This window comes from Leopardus geoffroyi, chromosome D3 (genome assembly GCF_018350155.1).
Source record: "Leopardus geoffroyi isolate Oge1 chromosome D3, O.geoffroyi_Oge1_pat1.0, whole genome shotgun sequence".
NCBI lineage: Eukaryota > Metazoa > Chordata > Mammalia > Carnivora > Felidae > Leopardus > Leopardus geoffroyi.
The window spans coordinates 88581920-88603505 of NC_059339.1; the positions used below are offsets into that span (position 1 = coordinate 88581920).

Below are 21586 nucleotides of genomic sequence, written 5' to 3' on the forward strand. Positions count from 1 at the left end.
GCCAGACATTAAACAGAATTCCAGAAACATAAAGCAATGTAATTCTTCTAAGTATTATTTTAATATTTCTTAATTAATATTTTAATTTCAATCGATGCTGTTAAAATGCTTTTCAAATAACACAGAATAGGTTTATTAGTGTAATTTTTCTATGAATTAATAGATATTTAAAATGCTATTAGCTTGAATTTCTACTGTAATGAGCATTGAATGACACAGCCGTATAAGCCAAAGCCCTATCAAGTCTTCAGTTGTTTCCTGAGAGGACAGATGTTTTAAGACCAAAATATTGCAGAACTTCTGTCCTGGCCAACCCCACCTTTGTATCGTGGGTCAACGCCTTCTTGCAACAAAACTCGAAATTGCAATTTATTAACTCGGGGCCACGCGACACATTTATTTCATACTCGAAAGAGATTTCCGCAATGCCAGCCAGATTGTAGACGGACTTTCAGTAAATGAATATTTACCCGATTAGACTACAACTGAGTCAAGTCAGAGGCATATTCATCTTATAAATGAACAAAATGGAGGTTCAATTACTATAGAAAATGCAACTTGTTTGGAGCTAAAACCTAGAAGTTTTACAGCTAACTTACAATGTTAAACCAATCATTCAATATGTCTGGAACGTATTTTTCCTGAGCTGAAAATGTGGTTGGTCTAGGCTTTTTCCAGCTCATGGATGCCATTATATCACAAAACACAGTGGTATTCCTCTAACAACAGTTTATGGGAGAATGTAATTGCCTGACCTGGCCATGTAAATAGAACTATAAAACCCTCTGATTATAAAACTCAACTTCGATACTTTGATATGTTTTGCAAGGCACAGCTCAACTCCCCAACAGGATCATCTTGGAGAAAGTTAACCAATATTCCCCTCAAGCTTCCATAATTTCACACATCCTGAATTCTGTCATAAGCTATATGATGTCTCCACGTCTCACGTCTATTTACTTTGGAAAGTCCTGTAATATCTGTGGGTATATCTGCATTCAATCAGCTCTCGTATGGAAACTAACTGCCACTCCAATGGCCAGGTCACTGTCTCTAACATTCCCTCCTTGTCTGTGACCCATCTCAGCGTTGGCTCCCTGTTTCCTACTCAAGATTGAAAAATACTGACTTTGTAGTTTTTGCAATCAGTTAACTGAATTTAAGATGCTGTTTTTAAAAGCAATTGCAAAAAATCTTGACAGTGCAATACTAAAATAGCTTACATCAACATATTATTTTAATAATCTGATTCCTTTCAGTCTTGTCTAGAAGCAACATTGCTTTAACAGAGAATTCATAGTATAATATTTTAAGCATTTTCCAAGGTTACTGTTATCCATAAGTATGAGGCTGGCAGTTACAACTTCACAATAGAGTTTCTCTTCCCAAGGGTTGTAAGGTGGGCACAGAGTTTGCATATCATGACTTCCGGTTTAACATAAAATTTACTCATATATGGGATTTAGAAATGGAAACCTAAAGAATTTCAAGAAAGAATTTTACAAGCCCTTTAATATATTACCGATATTTGCATGGCTTGTACAGAAGTTTTGTTTCCTCATTTTACTTATTAAGCTGTAACAGGAAGCTTTCTCACAATGCTTGTATTCACAGTTTTAAATAAATTGAGAAGACAGAATTCTCTTTTACAAAATGTATGCAAAGAATATTGATTTTGCTCGTGCTCGCGTTAAACAGGCTTTTGCAAGGTTTGTTTTTGATAGATAGTCACAAGATAGCAATATTCTTCTATGGGGAAAATGCATTGGCCATGTAGAATAACAAAAAAAAAAAAAAAAAAAACTTGCAGGACGAAGGGAAGAAGAAATCTTCAGAAAAGCAAAAGAGTAATGAAGGCAATTAAAAAAAAATCCTCAATTGTCCAAAACGCGTTTGGTGTTTCCATATTGAATGCAAAGGAAACCAGGCAAGTGCTTGATCATTAGCAACGCCCGCCCCCCGAATTCTCCCAGAAGCCCCTGTTTGCTCCTCCAGCTAAGTACCCCCTAAATCACAGGAAACCTCAAATAAATGAGTCCACCTTCCGAGCCATCTTTTTCATAGACCTGGTTTAACAGGGCATTTCTTGCTGGCACAACAAATGCTGACCCTCCCAGCAAATGAACACCCCCAACGCCCTCTTCTTTCTCAGTTACTTCACGTTTCCCGTTTTCCCAACACTCAGCAATGCTTATCAGTATGCACAGGGGAGATACAGGCTTCCGGGTCTGGAACGAGTAAGTCACAGGAACCAAAGGTACAGCGGCGCGAGTACAGTGGATGAGGCCGTAAGAGAGCTGTACGGTGACAGGTGATAGTTACGCCGAAGGTGAGTGTGGCATAGCGTATACAGAAGTCGAGTCACTGTGTTGTACACAGGCAACTAATGTCACCTTGTGTGTCAACTCTATGGAAATAAAAGAACTTTTTTACAAAAAAAAAATGTTATTTCATAGTAATCAGGGAGGGACAGGATTCTTGACCATAGGAGAGTTTGGAGCAAATACTATGACAGGGAGTACGGCACTTGCCTCTGAGGCTCATACCTACGAGAGAGGAGCAGGAAATGACGTCTTGTGGGTGAACTTGAGAGTTTGGGCCCGGGCTAGCAGGTGTGATACTCGGCTACCGAGGAGGAAGATATTCCTGGCTCTGACATGCCAAGAATTGAACATGCGGGTGGCACCACAAGCTGTGTGTGTGTGTGTGTGTGTGTGTGTGTGTGTGCATGCTAGGGGATGGCATTATCCTCGCATCAGCCTCTTTTATCCCGCTGTGTCACTGTGAGCTAAACAACTAAACACTGTAAGCTAAACAACTAAACACTGTAAGCTAAACTTTCACTGAAAGTGAAAAAAAAAAAATACGTTCGCGAGAAAAAGTTACGTTTTCCCAAATCTTTTTTGAAAATGGCGATGCAAGTATCGTGAGAAAGCCTTGTAAGTGACAGCTAACTAAATATGCCGCGGACGGAATAAAGGTGTGCAAGCCGTGCACGTGTAGCTTCAAGACAAGACTTCTCGTGCTTCCACTCGATTTGATGAGCCTTAGCCGGTTCTAAATGGAGCTGGAATGGCCTCTAGTTGGAGACCGTGGGAGCGTCCTCTGTTGGTGCCCTTGGCAAGGACTGTGGAGTTTTTATGCCAGGGGCTAGCAGTGCACACGGGCAAGCGGAGCCATCGCGGGGCTGGGAGGGGGAAAGAACAAATGCAAAATGCCAAGCGCTGGCCCTGCCAGTAGATTCTCATGAGAGCATGCGTGATTCATCCCCTGATCCGTCCTGGGGATGCTCAGGGGATGACATAACAGCACGAACTGTCGCCCATCTGGACGAAGAGTTGGAGCTACTATGTTCTGTCTTCGAAAGGAAGCGTGTCCTAGTTTTAACCCCCAACTCTCATCTCCGTTGACCCAGGTCAGAATCAGTGAACTCTAGCCATCCTTCTGCACTTTGAACCCACAAAACCCAGCCACGCACTTCTAAAAGCCACGTGTGCGCGACGCATCATGTGGGGTGACTGAGGTTAAGAGGACCCAAAATGATTTTCCAGTGAGGCAGTAAAACATGGAAGAAAAACCCTCTGAAACCATATTATGTTAGAGGAAACGACCCTAAAAGCAAAACCGAAACATACAAAACATCAGAGAGGAGGTCAAATAGGAATTTCATGAGGAAGAATTCACCAGAAACATTGAATGAGGCTAAACCTGTGTGAGGCAGCACCGATTCCGGAGAGAATTCTACCTTCTAAGGTATCAATTGCCTCTTTTCTAATAAATAAGGGTAGAAATATCAACTGTCCAAAGCAGAGAACTTACGAAAATGAGCCAGGTAATGGATAAGATACAGATCTCCTAAAGTGCTCTATACGTTATTCTGTTCATGTACACTTCAGAATTTCAGCTCCTGGGTGGTAAACGGATATAGTAATACCTAAACTTTCCAAAACTTTTTAAAACATGCCTAAAATATTATTGTTGCTCTAAAACCATATTTACAAGTCAAATCCCACCGTGTCACCTCACTGTCTATTCTGCATATTGTACTTATTTCTATTAGAAAGCATCTTAGCTTTGGGGTTCATGAAGAATTACTCTCGTTTCCTCAGATGCCTGAGGTAAAATGGAGAATCCCTGCAGAAAACTCATAATGCAGTTCCTGATGCATATTTACAAATATCAAAATAAGGACAGATACCCAGTAAATGCCCAGACATCCACTTTTCCTTTAACATATGACAACATATACTAGGTATAAAAAGCCCTTTTATGTCAATTTAGCTCAGAATCTATACCCTAGTTTTAGATAATGGTAGAATTGAGCTCATTTGAATATGTATGAATCCATTTACAAAAAGCATTATACCTAGTATCACAGCTGGAGATTTCAGAGACTTCTAGATGCATGCACCTGTCTCAGAACTGGAGAGCCCACTATGTACTTCCTTCTTCATTAGCAGGTAACTTCGGTCCATTTAAGTGTAGGGGGATTAAACAGTTACAAAAACAAAAATCCTGAATCATTTCATCTGCATTTCTTGCATTTCTTTTCGTCCCCCTGGAACTAATTTCTCCAATATCACAGCAATTCCTAAGGTTGGAATGAGTGGCTGAAACCGGTGGTTTTCAACGAGCATTTCACTTGAGAACACAAGGGATCAGTCAACACTAGTTCTGAACCCATGTGAAGAAAATTAGACTATGGCTTCTTAAATTCCTCGGCCTCTGAGAAAGAATTATTTCTCGAAAGTTTAGCCTCCATCTTGGGGACCGGGAAGAATTATAGATGTGGGAGCTCCAGACAGAGCTGGACTGTCAGGGTCCACTTGGACCCAAATCTGTCATCTAAGGATTGCAAGAATCAAACACGTTTCCAGGGGCACCTGGGTGGCTCAGTTGGTTAAGTGTCCAACTTTGGCTCAGGTCATGACCTCACAGTTTGTGAGTTCGAGCCCCACGTCGGGCTCTGTGCTGACAGCTCAGAGCCTGAAGCCTGTTTCAGATTCTGGGTCTCCCTCTCTCTCTGCCTCTCCCCACTCATGCTCTGTCTCTCTCTCTCTCAAAAATAAATAAGACATTAAAAACATAAAAAAAAAATCCATGTTTCCGGCCTAGGTCAAACACAACTCGATGTGTCTATTGAAATGTAAGTCTTAGAACATTTAATAGTGCTGTCCTGACATCTCTTTCCATTGGCATTTAAAAAATATTTGTGTAACTGTAGAGCTGGTGCTATGTTACCAAACCTTAAATGCTTCGCTTCCCCCTGAAACTGCAGTTAAAGACTCAGCGGTTTATTGAGACACTTGATAAATCTGCATTCCCTTTGCTCATTTTTCTGTCATTCAAATATAAGAGCACTAAAGCTATTTCATTAAGAGGTGTGAAAATAATGCAAGATTTCCCCAAAGTAATGGTCTAAAGCAATACAAATCAATATCATAATTCTTAAGTTGAAAGCAGAGAATTAGGTCTCTCTTGTTTAGTCAGAGAGTGTAATTGATGGGGGATTCTATCAATTTTATTCCTCTAGAATTTTCATTTTATCCATCACTAGACTTCTCCTGATTACCTGAGCTGAAAACTTCTAAAACAAAATTAACTTGACTCCTTCACACTTTTGCTTTCACCAAAAAAATACCAAGAGCTCTCAAATAGTCTTTGTAAAATGTCTCACTACTAATCTCCCTTTCCAGTCTACCATGGTCTTCTTACTCCTGGCCTTCTTCACCTTAGGGTACCAGAATCCTAGCCAGTCTCTTTGCCTTAGACCCCCTTCCGACCAGTGCTTTGTGTATAATATTTGAGCTAAAGTGACACACAAGAAAGAAAGAAATCCTCTCATCTACGGTCACGTGATTTTTGCCAATGGTGCCAAGACATTTAATGTTGGAAGGACCGCGTTTTCAGCAACTGGTTCTGGGAAAACTCAATATCCGTGTGCAAAATAGTGGATTTGGACCTTTATCTAGCATGTACAAAAATTAAGTCAAATACATCAAAGACCTACATGTAAGACCTAAACCTATAAAACTCTAAGAAGGAAACATTGGTTAAAATCTTGATGACACTGACTTTGGCAAAGATTTCTTGGATATGATACCAAAGGCACAGGAAACAAGAGAAAAAAAATAAACAAATTGGACTTCATGAAACTCGAAAAAATTTATGCATCAAAAGAATATCAACAGAATAAAAAGTCAATCCACTGAATGAGGCAAATATTTGCAAAGCAGGTATCTGATAAAGGACTAATGTCCAGAATGGGTACAGAAGTCCTAAAATGCGACAACACCACCAACAAAAAAACAACAACCCACGATTCAAAAATGGACAAATGACTTGAAAAGACCTCTCTCCAAAGAAGATATACAAATAGCTAATAAACACATGAGAAGATGCTCAATATCACACATTCATCATTAGGGAAAAGCAAACGAAACTACAATGAGATATCACCTCATACCCATTAGAATGGCTACTATCAATAAAATAGAAATGACAAGTGTTGGTGAGGTTGTGAAGTAACTAAATCTCTTGTGCACTGTTGGTGAGAAGGTAAAGTGGTACAGTGCCTATGGAAAACACTATGGCAGTTCCTAAAAAAATTAAAAATATAATTACCATATGACCCCAAATACCACTTTTGGGTGGGAGCAAAAAACAAGGCAGAGTGGGAGATGCTAATCATATCAGATTTATAAAAAGAGAAGAAAATGGAGGGCATACAATATTTAAAGAGACAATTTATTCAGAGTTTTAAAAGCTGTTGAGAGACAGAACATATTTAAAACAGCCCAAGAAAAAGAAAAGCAATTTCTTCAAAGGAACTAACACTTGTATTCAACAGAATCCAGAAGACACTGGAATGATGTATGCAGCATGCTAGAAGGTGAGTGCCAACTTGAGTCACACCTGCAAGAAGATATTATCGACACATATTCAAATATCCAGAGTATCTACAGACTGACAGTATGTGAGAGACAACATAATATAAAATGGGCAAAAGTTCTGAACAGGTATTTCACACAAGAAAAAATCCAGGTGTCCAGGAAACATAATATAAGCTACTTAATCTTATTAATAATCAACAATTGGACAATAATTAACACAACTATGTCATCTATTACACAGTTACTAATCAGAAACACAGATTAAGATTGACATCAAGTTTTTGTGAGGGTGTGGGATGAGAGCTCTCGCCCACTGCTGATGGTAATGGACATTGTTACTCCTCCACTGAAAAAGAATTCCATTTTCTGCTTTGGAACTGGGTAGTCAGTTGGAGGTCAGAAAGCCCTTGAGAAAATTACCAATGGTGGCTGGAAGAACAAAAACACTTAGAAAAATCTTACTGGACTTTTACAGACACCTGTGTTACTTCATGGTGGAACATGTGGCGACACTGTTGCCTGGGTAACACGGAAAATGGCAATGCAGTCCATGAACTTGGGGGTTTCACTGAAGCGATTTCTAGAAAAAAAGCTGAGTGTCAAATGCTTTCTCTTAGGTGCATATGATAAGGTACAGATACAGATCAATGTGACAGGAACTTTTCATCAGAATCAAGGGGAGACTTTGCCAACTCAGGACTCCATTATCATTTGTCTATTTCTTACTTCTCCAACTTGAAAATTATTCTAGAAGTAAAATCAAAGTTGGGGGCAATCAATCCAGAGTGCCGACAGTGGACCCTCTCCTTTGCGGGAGAGCAGAACAGTTCTGTGACTGTTGGTTAACTGCAGAGAGAAGGGGCACCTCAGGTGACTCCTCAGCTCGGCAGCTGTCTCAGAGGATCTTAAGCGCATTTCCCCAAAGCAAGCTGGAGTGGATCATGTTGTGTGACACAGTAAACCTCAAAGTCCTGCTGACTCTTATACCAGCTTTGATTCAAAGGGGCAGAGAAACTTCAAAATGGAAAGAGGCCTCCAGGGTGCTAACCTCCTCTAGTCAGGAAGGACGCCGACAAGCCTACTCCCTGAGAACATGGGCTGCTTTGAGGGGGAAGGAAGCCTCCAAAATCAGAGCTCCGAGCCCAGAGTCCAAAGCCACTGCAGGCACCCAAGGGGAAAGAGCCCCAAACAAGGAAAATTTCCTGCTGCCAATCATAAGAAATGGTAACTCATGTCAGGCTGGATTTTAGAATTACTATGAATGACAGTACTGTGAGCCTCCCAATATTCCCCTTTCTAATGGGAGATTTCTAATTATGGTTGACCATACGGGTCTCACTGTTGCACGTTGGGTGGGAGGGTGGGATGGACAGGAGCGCAGATAACGTGAGTTTTTAGTTTACAGGTCTGGCCACCCAGGGAGCTGCATCTGAACAGCTGTGCCAGTGGGGTGCTGACACGCCGTGTCATCTGCGCTTGGACCCAATATACAGATGATGGGATACGAGGCTTCAAGTTATGTCATAAGAGGTGACACTTGGAGGCCCCTGAATGGGGTGAGCACCTTTAGCTTGTGGCAAGTACGTGGATAGTTACAGCCAGGGGTCACACTGAGGTAGCCAATCTTCAAAGATGCTCTCCAGCAGAATTCTTCTTCTCCAGTTATAGAGATGACAGTTGCCCATCAAGAGGTGGACGTTATGTGCCCTCCCTTTGAACCTGAGGTGGCCCCTGCACTCAGAAATGTGTGCCATCCTGGACTTCTGAAGCTAGATGTTAACAGACCGGCAGTGTCTAATTCCTTCCTCGGAGCACTCACTCTTGGGTTGTTCCCTCTTACAGAGCCCAGCAAACATACTGAGAGCAAAGTCAACAGACTACACGGAAAAGCCACATGGAAGAGAACCAGGTCTCCCCAGGCAACAGCCCCAGCTGAATTCCCAGCTTACGGCCAACACCAACTGCTTGGCATGGGAGTGAGGACACTGAACCGACTCAGTGCTCAGGCCATCATCACATGAAGCAGAGGAACCAATTAGCCAACAAAAACGCGAGAGATGTACATTGTTATTGTTTTAATGCACTAAACTACACACCTTTGTGTTTGTGTTTGTTCTTGTTTTTATTCCAAAAGGTTGATACGAATACCAAAGATTAGTGATCTATGAAACCTACATACAGAGATTCAAACACCATGCAGTAAGTAGCCTCTAAGAATGCCCTACATGTACCCCCCACCCTTGATAGTATTCACGTCCTTGGTGTAACTGCCTCCCCTGCAGTGTGAGCTACACCCGTAGCTCACTTCTAACAAATAGTGACTCACTTCCGGCAATAATAATGGAACGTTACTTCCAAAATTTGCTAGAGAGACAGTGGCTTCCATCTTGTTCTCTCCTTTTCCACCCTTTCCCATCTCTGTCTCTCTCTCTCTCTCTGTCTGTCTTTTGTTTGCTCTAATGGAAGTCAGTTCTCATATTGTGAACTATAGGGAAACCCCAGAGCAAGGAAATACTATCTCGGACCAATGGCCAGTGAGGACTCGGCCGTGTCAATAGCCATGTGAGTAGCCATGCGATGCATCCTCCCTGAGAATTGCAATGTGAGCTGATAAAGATGTTACCCATTGAGCTATCGATCTTTCTGGCATGCGTCTTAAATAACATTAGCCTTTGATTGGCCCCGCAGTAAGAAAATCCAACCTTTTTACTTCTTGATTTTTAGTAGTTATTGTTAATCAGAAATATCACACAGTGACCAAAAACAAAACTAAAAGGGTATCAATATAGTTAGCAGTAATTGTTTGGAAATTAGCAGGAAAACCACATACAATGGACTTGGTCCCACCATCTATTCACTTTTAGGAGACTCCTGAAATCAATAACATTTTCAAGCAAAAATATAAATTCTCTCAGGCACTTGTCTCTCGCCACTTGAGGATATTAAGGAAAATATTGACAAGAGCATATATGCTGGATTCTGCCTCTGGCAATAGGCTCCTCCATATTTAAGAAACAGTATTAAATCACAGGGAGTAATTTAGGACATTCCGCTATGAACAGCTCAAATCCTTGTGTGGCAAAAGCATGCTGGAAAGAGGGTAGCCGCTTCTCGTGAACTTCTTCCTCAAAATAAAAATAGACGGTTTGATCTTCAGAGCAAAGTACTCCTTTTTAACATTTTAAGCCTATTTTGTAGTAATCAAGACCTTATTCAGCTAGTATTTTCAGATTTTAAAAATTAAACACGAGGCATTTTTTTTAATCGTGGAATACCCCTGGCTAATTGAGATGCTATGACTGACTTGATAAAAATATTTATATTACAATTTGGGGGAAAAAACATATACCTTATTACCATAACTTTACAAAAAACATTTTATTGTTTATCTATCAAACAAAGAAAATAAGTAATACATTCTTTTGAAACGCCCATGATAGCTATTGCAATTATATGTATAATTTTCCAATATTAATAGCACAGAAAAGTAAAAATTAGCTAAAAATGTAAAAATGGAAGTGTGGTTATATATATATATACATGCCTATATATATATATGTGTGTGTGTGTGTGTGTGTGTGTGTGTATATATATATATATATATATATATATATATATATATATTCTATTCCTAAAACACACACATGCCTCTGTAATGAATTCCATTTTTCCACTAGCTTAGATGGAAATGTTTTTGCATAAACTCCACTGCGTTGTCCTTTCTTCCATTTATTTTCCATCTGCCATCCACTTACGAAGTCACAGTCCATCTAAATCACTCCTCCTCTTTCTCCCTGCTCCTTCTCATCTTCCTTTCTCCTTACTTTCTCCCCTTTTCTTTGTCTCTCAATGTTCTTCCCCACTTGTGTTGAGAACTATCCTGGAGAGTGTTAACGTAAGGCCTCAGGAATCATGTGGCAATCACATCCAGCCAACAGAGATAAGAGACGTCCTGCTACATAAAACTGTGCCACGTTCCAATCCAGTGACATATATGCACTTATCACAAACACTAGTTAATTCTTATATTGGATGTGGCTGCTTTACAGAAACGGACAAGCTTCTGAAGGGCTGTTATGTTTGCTGAAATTTTGAGAATTGATTAATATTTTAAAATTAAATGATGCTATGATTTCAAAAACATTGGACATCAATACTGGGTTTATTTCAAAATGAGATATTTCCATAACATTCCTAAATTTTGTCCTGGCCATAAAGCGTTTAATTCGTCTTAGGAATGCAAACACTAAAATATATAAGGAAATCTGGATTTAAAGAGGCTCATTTAAACTGATAAGAACAGATACTACACTCGATCGTAGCCAAAAGGCCGAAAAGAGATAAAGTTAGAGAGGGAGAGAGTCAAACCATAAGAGACTCTTAAAAACCGAGAATAAACTGAGGGTGGATGGGGGGTGGGGGAGAGGGAAAAGTGGGGGGATGGGCATGGAGGAGGGCATCTGTTGGGAGGAGCCCTGGGTGTTGTATGGAAACCAATTTGACAATAAACTTCGTATTAAAAAAAGAAATTAATAAATTAAAAAAAGAGGCTCATTTAAAATGTTTGAACACATTAAAAGGTGTAATATAATTGTACTTTCATTCCTTCGTATGCATGTTAAAATTCCTTCCTTAAACACTGAAATTCTGATCATGAAAATTTTCACACAATGAGACATGCAGCAAACATAAAATAATCTTAGGCAAAGGCAACGATGTTACGTGTAGATCGATTTCTAAATAAAATATGCGGAAAGTGAAAATGTATACTTTTTTCTTTAAATACATAAAATTAATTTTGAATTCTATTGGATGTGACAAAGACTGTATTTAGGACATGAAATTTAAATACTATATCAGGACCTAATTTTTCTTAGCTCATTCGATTTAAATATTCTCAGTCTCTATTTCAAAATTTATTTTACTGGTGAGAGACACATGCAACTGAAGCTCAAACATGTAGATGGCAATACTCTGGGGCCAGAAAGACTAAAAGGTTTCTATTTTTGCTCTTGTACTAGAAGGAAAGACTACATTTTACATTAAAGCCACATAAGTGGAAAAATTCAAATTCATAAGCTACTCTAAAAAATTTTAAAGAGGCTTTCTGATGTATGGATAGTCCATTAATGATCATTTAATTTGTATGCAGACAATAAGAGAAGGATAAACGATCTTTTATATTTCAAAAAAGAATAGCAATATATGTATGAGAATTAAACTTCATAAGCTCCTATTTCTCATGTTTCACCTTCAGTATTACAATGCGCCTCAATGTGGGGCAATTAAACAAGGAGATTAACATGCGGCAAACCACCAGGCAGACTGGAAAGCAAAATCAATTACAGAATACACACACCCGCTTTCCCCTTTGTCACCTTTACCTCTCTAGGCAATAGAACTCGGTGCTTCTTTCCACCCCGGCCCATTCATTCTCCTCCTGGTAGTGCCCTTTGTTCACCAGACATCTGACCTCCTTGCCACAGCTTTGAAAACATGTAGGATGGTGTTAACTTGACTGGGCCACAGGGTGCCCAGACGTTTGGCCACACATTATTCTGAGTATCTCTTTGAGGTTATTTCTGGATGAAATTAATCTCTGAATCTGTAAGCCGAGTAAAAAGGCTGCCCTCACTAATGTAGGCGAGCCTTACCTACTGATTAAGTGAATTCCAGAATAGAACAAAAAGGGAAACCAGAGGGGAGAGCTCCAGCCACACTGCTGGGCTTAGGCAACAGTTTTCTGCCTTTGGACTCGAACTGAAAAACTGGCTCTTCTTGAGTCACGAGCCTGCCTGCTCTGGACTGTAACTGTGCCAGTGGCTGTCCTGGTTCCCAGATCGGTCGATACAGACTGGAGCTAAACCATCAGCTCTCTTAGGCATCTAGCTTGTGGGCTGTAGATCTTTGGATTTCTCAGATTCCATGATCATGTAACCCAACTCCTTATAAATCCATACACGTATCAGTATTATATACCCTGTATATGTGTGTGTGTGTACTGATGGCACAGAGCCCTTCACGATCTGCCCTACATCCCTCTCCTGCCCACCTCCTGCCTAGGAAACAACCTTAGGTCCCCCTGTGCTTCCTGATCCTGAAACAGCTTCCCCTGGCTGATGCGTACTACATCTGATCATTTCCCCAGCTCCTTACTGGTTGTCTCCTGGAGATGAGCTTACATTGCCCTTTATGTCCTCCTTTTAGATAAATCAATAAACGTGTAGGAATATCTCAGAGGAATCATATAATATTTAGCAAGGTCTTACTATATGCCAGGTCCTGGGTAGGAACTTTAACATTGATGATCTCATTCATCCTCAGAGGGATACCTCTCTCGGAGGGCAGTTATCATCCTAATTTTCAAAGTTGAAGAAAGTGAGACCTCAGGTTACCGAGAGGATTGGCGAAGATCATGCTGCAAACAGGTGGCAAAGCAGAAACCTGAGTCTGTAGGCAGAGCCCATGGTCTTATCTGCTCCACAGTTAAAGTGGAGCATACTAAGATTTAGTATGAAGGAATTATAATGGGAGACGTGTGAGGCAGTCACAGGGCAGTTAACTCACTGCCCACCTCAGTTACCTCCTGGACTTTGCCCTGCTGGCATCCTGTGAGTCTTCTAAATTGTCCCCGTGGAGGTAGAGGAAGAGAGGGGAGGAGTGGAGGAGCTGATATTCACTTGCAGGGATCTGATCGAGAAGGAGTGAGCCCCTGAGGGGAGAGGGGCAAAGGTCTTCACCCAACGCTGGATTCTCACAGCTGCCGGGGCATTTGTATGTGACCCACAGACACAGAGAGGATGGCAGGAGTTCTCTGAGAGCTCGGCTAGGACTCCAGTCTCAGAGGCCGGGGGTCTGGGTGGGGTGGGCACCAGGGGGACTGTGGCGCACGAGTGAGTCAGTGGACTGGAAGAGGGGGCCTGACTCCCCTAGGCTCACGATGCCAGGAGGCTGCAGGCTGTCCAGGGTGCTATGGAGGCAAGCCAACCAGGGGACAACCGAGAACACTGTTCAGATTGCAATGGTGACAGCTGCATGCCACAGCACAGAAAATGACAGCAGGACCGCTGCCGCCCTTATGTCCCCTTTGCAGGACGTGGAGAAATGGAGCAGAGAGCAGAAGCCATCTGCAGAAAGTACATCAAAAAGAATTGGGCTGAATCTTGAATATGACTTAAAAAAAAGAGAGAAAGAAAGAAACCTCACTGGAAGGTTGACAACCGTCAAGCACAACTGTGACCTCAGAGTCCAGAACATAATTTTAGTTATGAAATAGAGTGACATTTTTCTACCCCTGAGTTTTATGCATCTTGTAACTGCAACGTAGAGAATAATTGTGCTACTGTTATCAAAACAACACGGACTGCCAGAGGAATAGAAGTTGAAGACTTGTGAAGACTTCCATGGTTCCGTCAGCTGTTTTATAAATTATCAAATTTGCTTACACTGTCAGGTTTCTGGAAGCAAAATCAGCAGTAGCAACAATTTTCCAACCTCCCTCCCTCCAAAAAAAAAAGGATATTCCAAAGAGCTTCTAGTCCATCAATAAGTTTTACTGGAACATTCTATGCCCACTCATTCATGCCCTATCTGGGGCTGCTTGACTGCCACAAGGGCAGAGCTGAATAAATGCCACAGAAATGGTGTGACCCCAAAGTATTTACTCTCTTGCCCTTCACCAAAGAGGAGCTTAGCAATGGAAGAACTCTTATCGAAAAAAAAGAACCAGTAGACGGATGCATGGAGGAGCAACTTTGTCTGACTATATTTTTCAAAGATCACTCTGGCTGCTATGTGGAAAAAAAACTCTTTTGGGAACAAGGGCTTGACTTTATTATACAATTTTATGTCTGTATTACAGCATTTTGTTCTACAGTAATAATGTTTATTCATCCTGAACTTCTAATGGATTAGATATGAACTTTGAAAGTAGGTAGAGTTTTCCAGTTTGTTTTCATCTCCGTAAATATAGTTCTCAGAATTCCGAACATTTAGCGGGTACCCATGCAATAATTGTTAAAGAACTAATGAACTCAAATCATGGGCAGGGACGTAGCTGAAGGTAACTCTATTTTTAATTATATTTCCATGGCGTTCTACTATTAATGTGTTGCTTTTCTCACGAGGTTTTTGTGAGCCTCAATATTAAAATTATGATCTCGGGGCGCCTGGGTGGCGCAGTCGGTTAAGCGTCCGACTTCAGCCAGGTCACGATCTCGCGGTCCGTGAGTTCGAGCCCCGCGTCGGGCTCTGGGCTGATGGCTCAGAGCCTGGAGCCTGCTTCCGATTCTGTGTCTCGCTCTCTCTCTGCCCCTCCCCCGTTCATGCTCTGTCTCTCTCTGTCCCAAAAATAAATAAACGTTGAGAAAGATTTTTAAAAAAAATAAAAAATAATAAAAATAAATAAAATTATGATCTCAAATTGAATTTATAATTACCTGGCTCTGTATACTTGGTACAGATGAATTATATATCCCATTTGAACAATAGCAAATGTTCTGAGAAATACTCATTAACTACGGAGGACGTCATAAGATGAGAATAGCTCTGAAGTATCTACTTCGTTTCTTGGACTAGAAAGCAACTTAAGTGACCATAAAAGAGATTTGGGGTTAAAAACAAAATTACATCTTAATTTTAGAATAATAGAACAAGAAAAGCTGTCAAATGTTCTTGTGGAAGTTCTAACCAGTAAGAAATCTCCAGCCATGGACTCATAAGCCGATGGTAACATCCATGGAAAGAGATCAGAAGTAGATGGTTTTCTTTTAGTTAATGTCTATCTTTTTCTATTCCTTGATTTTCAGCCCTCCTGCAGGTAGGCAGGTATATTTTAAGGTAAGGTGTGTTTTTGTAAGTATTATGGTCCTGACATTTTTCCTTAGTGGAATCCACTTCTCCCCGTTTTGTTTTCTTAATTGGAGAGTTTATTCTATTTACATTTATATTGACTAGTGAAGCATCTGGGTTTATTTTTACAACCATATTTTGTGTTCACCTAACCCTAGTTTTTTGTCTCATTTCCTTTTTCTTATTTTCCTGTTTTCTTTTGATTTAGAAGATTTGTTTCCCGTTTTATTCTTTGATGGTTTGGAAACGATAGACTGTTATCTCTGTAACGTTAGTAGTTACTATTTTGTTCTCAAATTGGTGAGTTATCTATTTCATGGAAACTTTCCCATATTTGTAAAGGCTCAGTAGTAGGTTGGTAGAATTTTATATTTAGTCCTTTTATATTCTCTTGATCTTTAATATATTCATAATAAAATAATTACAGCAAAATCTTGGTTTGCAAGCATAATTCGTTCCAGAAACATGCTGGTAATTCAAAGCACTTGTATAACAAAGCGAATTTCAAGAACCACTGGGTCAGTTGTGATCATGTGATGTTCGGCATCGCATACTACTCGTAGTGCAAGACATCGCTCGTCGATATCAAGTTAAAATATATCAGAAACCTTTGCTCATCTTGAGGAACATACAGAACAAGTCACTCGCAATCCAAGGTTTTACCATATTTGAAAATAACTCTGAGGGCTTCTGTGTCTCGTAATACTAGTGATTGGGAGTTCTGAGAAGCACCACACACACACGTATGCACACACATGCACCATGGACATGTCCACACACACATGTGCACGCACTCATGCAGACACACTTCCCTAACAGAAGTCCTGCCAGTCACACTTACGGAGGCCTCACCGGTCTCGGTAGGCACAGTAGGACTCTCAGCCCCAAACAATCCTAAAACCAACAGCTGAGCCCCTCTTATGCTTGGATCCTGGGCTGGACTAGCCGTCAGTAGCTGGGAGAAAAAAAACATCTGGAATCCAGAACAGGCAGACAGATCCAGAGGAGGAGGGAATTCGGGGAACAGGAGTGTAGGAAAATGGTCTGAATGTCAGGGCATCCTGAAACAGGTGATCTCTGATACATGGTTCTTCCAGCAACACTTCTGTGGGGATTTTGAACTTTGGAAAAGAACACAAGGAAGCCAGGCCTGGGCACCTTTTCTGTACCGACACTTCTGGGGGTATCCTGAAATGGGACTGGCCCAATGTTCTCCTCTGCTACGGGGAGAAACAAAGCAGAAGAATACCGGGTCATCCTTGGAGGAAACTTTCCCCCAAATTAGCACACATTAATGGGAATAGATCTAAAGAACAAGAGCTTACAATAAAAGGGGGGGGGTCACTAGAGTTTGGAGTCATCAAATACAGAATATACTTTTTATGGATATATGTGCAACATTTTCAGGAGTGGAATCTTCAAAACTAAGCAGACAAGAAGAAATTATAAAAAAATACAACAACAAAGAGATCAAAAATGGAATTTCCATATACAACGTTGTTAAAGAACAGAATTGACATTTGGCAATATTTAAAGAAAGAATAGCTACAAATTCCTGAGAGCTGGTGAAAATATGCAGCCATGGATCTCAGAGGTAGAATATCTTCCATGGGAAAAAAAAAAGAAACACAAAGAAATCCATGCCTACAGACATGGCAATGAAATCACAAAGCAGAAGATGAAGAGGAAACCTTGAAGAGGCAGAAAGAAAGGCCACGTCAATTAAGGGAAGTGACAGAATGATAGCAGACATTCCAATGGCAAAAACACAAGTCAACACACAGTCAAATAATATCTACCAAGAGCTGGGGAAAAATACCTGTCAACCTAGAATTGTCAGTGAGCAAAAGGATCTTTCAAGGATGAAGAGGGAAATGAAGATATTTAGAGAGTAAGTAAACACTGAGGGATTTGATCTCTAAGAGGTTGGTCTTAAAGGAAATCTTGAGGTAGTTCCAAAAGCAAAAAAAAAAAAAAAAAAAAAAAAAAAAAAAAAAAAAAAAAAGAAAGAAAAGAAAAGAAAAAGATCCAAGAACAGTCTCAAATGCAGGAATGATCAGTAAACACAATGGTAACAAGGAACACTCCACATTTTCTGATCAGAATACGATTTAAATGAAAAGTTAATGGCAAAACATTAATTTCACTTAGAAGTTGAATACTGCCATTCGTGCAAAAAAGAAAAGAGGGAGGTCAAGAGATTTTAAAAGACTTACTGAATGGTAGTGAAAGGCACCAGGTATGATGACCGAAATAAGAGGAGAGACACAGCACACACCATGTTCATTACACACAACACTAAACATACAAATGATGCTAGCTCTCCTGGAGTCAATCTACAGACCAACAAAAACCCCAACAGCGATTTTCTTGAATGAAATGTGACCAGCTCATGCTCTCTCTCGCTCTCTTTTTTGGTGGAAGAATATAGCGTCCAAGATAACTAAGACACACGAACAAGTTACGAAGTCCTACTACGAGGTCATTTGTTATTATCATCACTGCTAGATTTTCAGTTCTAGCCCATTCCCAACACACCTGCCGTATTCAAGTCGGTGAAGCCGAGATGCGGATTTGAACATCCAGTTTCTACTGTAGTGGTTAACACGGACCTACGTTTATTTTACTCTAGCAGATGTTTACTTTTCGAAATACAAGCAAATTATTTGCTCCTCTGCCGGAAAGTTGACTAAGGAACAAATGCAATGATAAAAACAGAATTGGAACAAACAGTTTGGCCAGTTTCTCTCAAACCCTGCCTGCGCCAGGGCGCTTTAGTTGGGAAAAAAGAGCGCCGCTCGCTGTCCTTGTTCTGTCACATCTTTGCAGCTCTAAAGGCAATATGTCCATATGTAGGGATAAACGTTGCCGCGCTCCAGCTTGAGCCTAAAAGACATTACCCTAGGATTGGCCCAGGCAGGGCAAGACATTTCTGAGTCTATTTGAAGCGTACCCACAGGGGGAGTAAATAAATCTTACTGCAAGAAAAGAGAGATTTCAGGGTGCACATGTCAAGAAGACGGGTGACTCGGAAGGTCATAGTGTATGTCTCTGAGATTGCCTCAATGCCGTCTCCAGATCTACACACGCAGCTGAAATCAAAGGAAGTACCAAAAAACCTAGTGTTTCATCATGCCATCATATGCGGAGTATAAGGCATCCAGGGACTTGGGAGAGTGCTGTGTTGGCGGAGGCGAGAGAGGGCGGAGGCGGTGTTGCTAGAATTGGCAAAAACGAGCTGTCGGCGTCCACACTCTCAGCAGCCTGGACGGTGTCCGAACGTCAGCAAGGGTGGCTGCAGCGAGGTGGGAACCAGAGACATCGCTAGCACCACGTGTGTCTTCAGAAAACCACTGTTCTGTCACCTCTACCGGGCACTGGAAGGGACTGGGGCATCTAAATAAGGATCCCAAGCAAGAAGTAATAAATGTGATGAAAATAGCAAGGGTCCCGGGCTCTGAGAGTTGGCTTGCAACCTCTCCCTGAGTCGGTATAATAAGGAAGACTGAGAAAGTTTTTCAGGAGCACATTTTATTTTGGGGGTGGCAGGGGCCGGGGGGCAGGTGGGTTTCACCAGGTAGAAGCCAGGCATAAGAAAACCTATCTTGAAGCTAATCCCTTGTGGAAACAAGATCTGCATAAAGAAAGGACAAAAAGTGCAATTTAAAAGCGTCCCCTTGACTCTGCACCACCTCTCAAACTCCACCACCTGCCCCCTCTCCCTTCTTGCCATCACACTATTGCTTTCACAGACAAGGTTCCGGGGGCGGGGGTGGTAGTGAGGTTCCTGCACTTCCAGGTTCCAGCCCTCAGTTTTATCCATGGCTGAGTTCTCAGCAGTCTGAATTCTACCTCAACCACCGGGAGGACACTGTATTTAGTAGGAATATCAAAAACTTCTTGTAACCTTAAAATCGCATTGATAATCGTATTCCATTTTCTCCATGGCAAACTGACGTGACTTGAATACGTCTCTTTCCCTTGGTTTCCAGGACCCCTACTGTCCCCCCTGAAGCTCCCTTTGCCCTGACACCCACTAGCCACCCTGTTGACTGTTGACTTTTGGCCCGTCTACCAGCGGCCTGCCTCATCCCTTGCTAGTATATCCATTCAAATGTTCTGTCTTTATCTTTCTTGCATTTCTCTGATGAGCAATGCTGCCCACCCCCATGGTTTTTACTACCAACTCCATGCCAAGACCTGACAGGATGCCCCTGGCTGGATCGCTTTGTAATGTGAAACTCTTTTCAAACACAGGAGCAACAAACAACAATGAATTAAAAATGATCTATTTCTTCAGAGAATTGCGGGCTGCTGTGTCAGATAACAAAAGACACCGGATGACTCCACTTCCGTATTTCAATGGCATCTCAAACTGAAGTAATTCACTGTCTTCTCCTTACATATATTCAGAAAACATATATTATAGGGGCACCTGGGTGGCTCAGGCAGTTAAGCATCTGGCTGCTGGTTTCAGCTCAGGTCATGATCTCACGGCTTCGTGGGTTTGAGCCCCCCATCATCGGGCTCTGCGCTGGCAACACAGGGCCTGCTTGGGATTCTCTCTCTCTCTCTCTCTCTCTCTCTCTCTCTCTCTCCTCTCTCTCTCTGTCCCTCCCCCAGTCACGCTGTCTCTGTATCTCTCAAAGTCAATAAATAAATATACTTAAAAAAAAAGAAAACACATGCTATAAATTTTAAGATCATCATAACGCTAGAAGCTACATTTTTCCTGTTCACTTCCTGTGCTACCACTGGAACCGATATTCATTCACCTGGACACATTTTACAGCGTCCCAATTCATAAACAACGGCAGCCTCTTCCAATGAACTATCTTGTGATCTGGCGGTGTTTCTGTTTCAACTACACTCACATCCATATATAAAACATTTTGGTGGTTTCCACTGTTTCGTGACTAAATTCAAATACGTTAGCGTAGCAAATACGGACTTCCATCTTGGATAACTTTTCCAAACACATCACTCGTTATGTTTTTGTGCACAGCCTTTATTTCAACCAAGCCAAATCACTTGCAATGTCTTTGGTAGGAAAGCAATGATAACGTCTCTGTCTTTGGGCACTGCAGTCCTAGAGCCTGCAAGCCTGGTTCATACCTTCCTCACAGTGATTCTTCTAAATGCCTCGAGATCAGATATGGTGTTACGTCCCCCATGTTTCTCTACCGCTTGGCGTCATCAGAGTTCAGGGTGTCTTACTTCCTAAAGACTACATGTTACCTTTATTATGACATATCACATTGTACCCCCTCTCACCAGGGAGGGTATGAGCAGGTTCTCGGTTTTATTTATTTGTTACCTCCGGAGCCAGGCACATGAACAAATAAATAACTGACAGGTGAACCGGGTGATAGCTTTAGAATGTCTGCTAGCTCTCCAATGTGCTTATTCTTAACTTTGATGCAACGTAGAGTTTTCTGTAATTATTAGAAAATAAAATAAAAATGCGGTCCCTAAAATTCACTTAAAAATATTTCACGACATCACAGAAATTCCAGGATGACACAAAATATTTTTAGGAGAAACACTATTGTTTCCATAGTTAATAAATCTGAGGCCTGCCATTAGAGAGATTTGCATCACCCTCATAAAGATCAAGTTTCATTCAGGGGAATATAAACCCTTCAGATTTTATTTACTTATATTTATTCTTCAGGAACGGCCACTTCTAAATCATACTGCAAAAGAATCAAGAAATAGCCGCATAGTCTTCCTTAGGCTTTTATGAACCCATACACTGCACTACGCAGATCTTAGAACTCTGTCTCTGGAGCTCGTGGGTAACATCTGGCAGTTAATGTTCATAAGTCCTGTTACGCAACATC

The 21586-nt window shown here is 41.1% G+C and overlaps 1 protein-coding gene and 1 pseudogene across 13 annotated transcripts in view; both read right to left on the reverse strand.

The window, feature by feature from the left end:
• Positions 1-21586, reverse strand: part of NETO1 (neuropilin and tolloid like 1) — a 129529-nt gene that overhangs the window by 67617 nt on the left and 40326 nt on the right. The gene's annotated exons all lie outside the window — the stretch shown is intronic.
• On the reverse strand, positions 11108-11235 carry LOC123588647 (annotated as a pseudogene).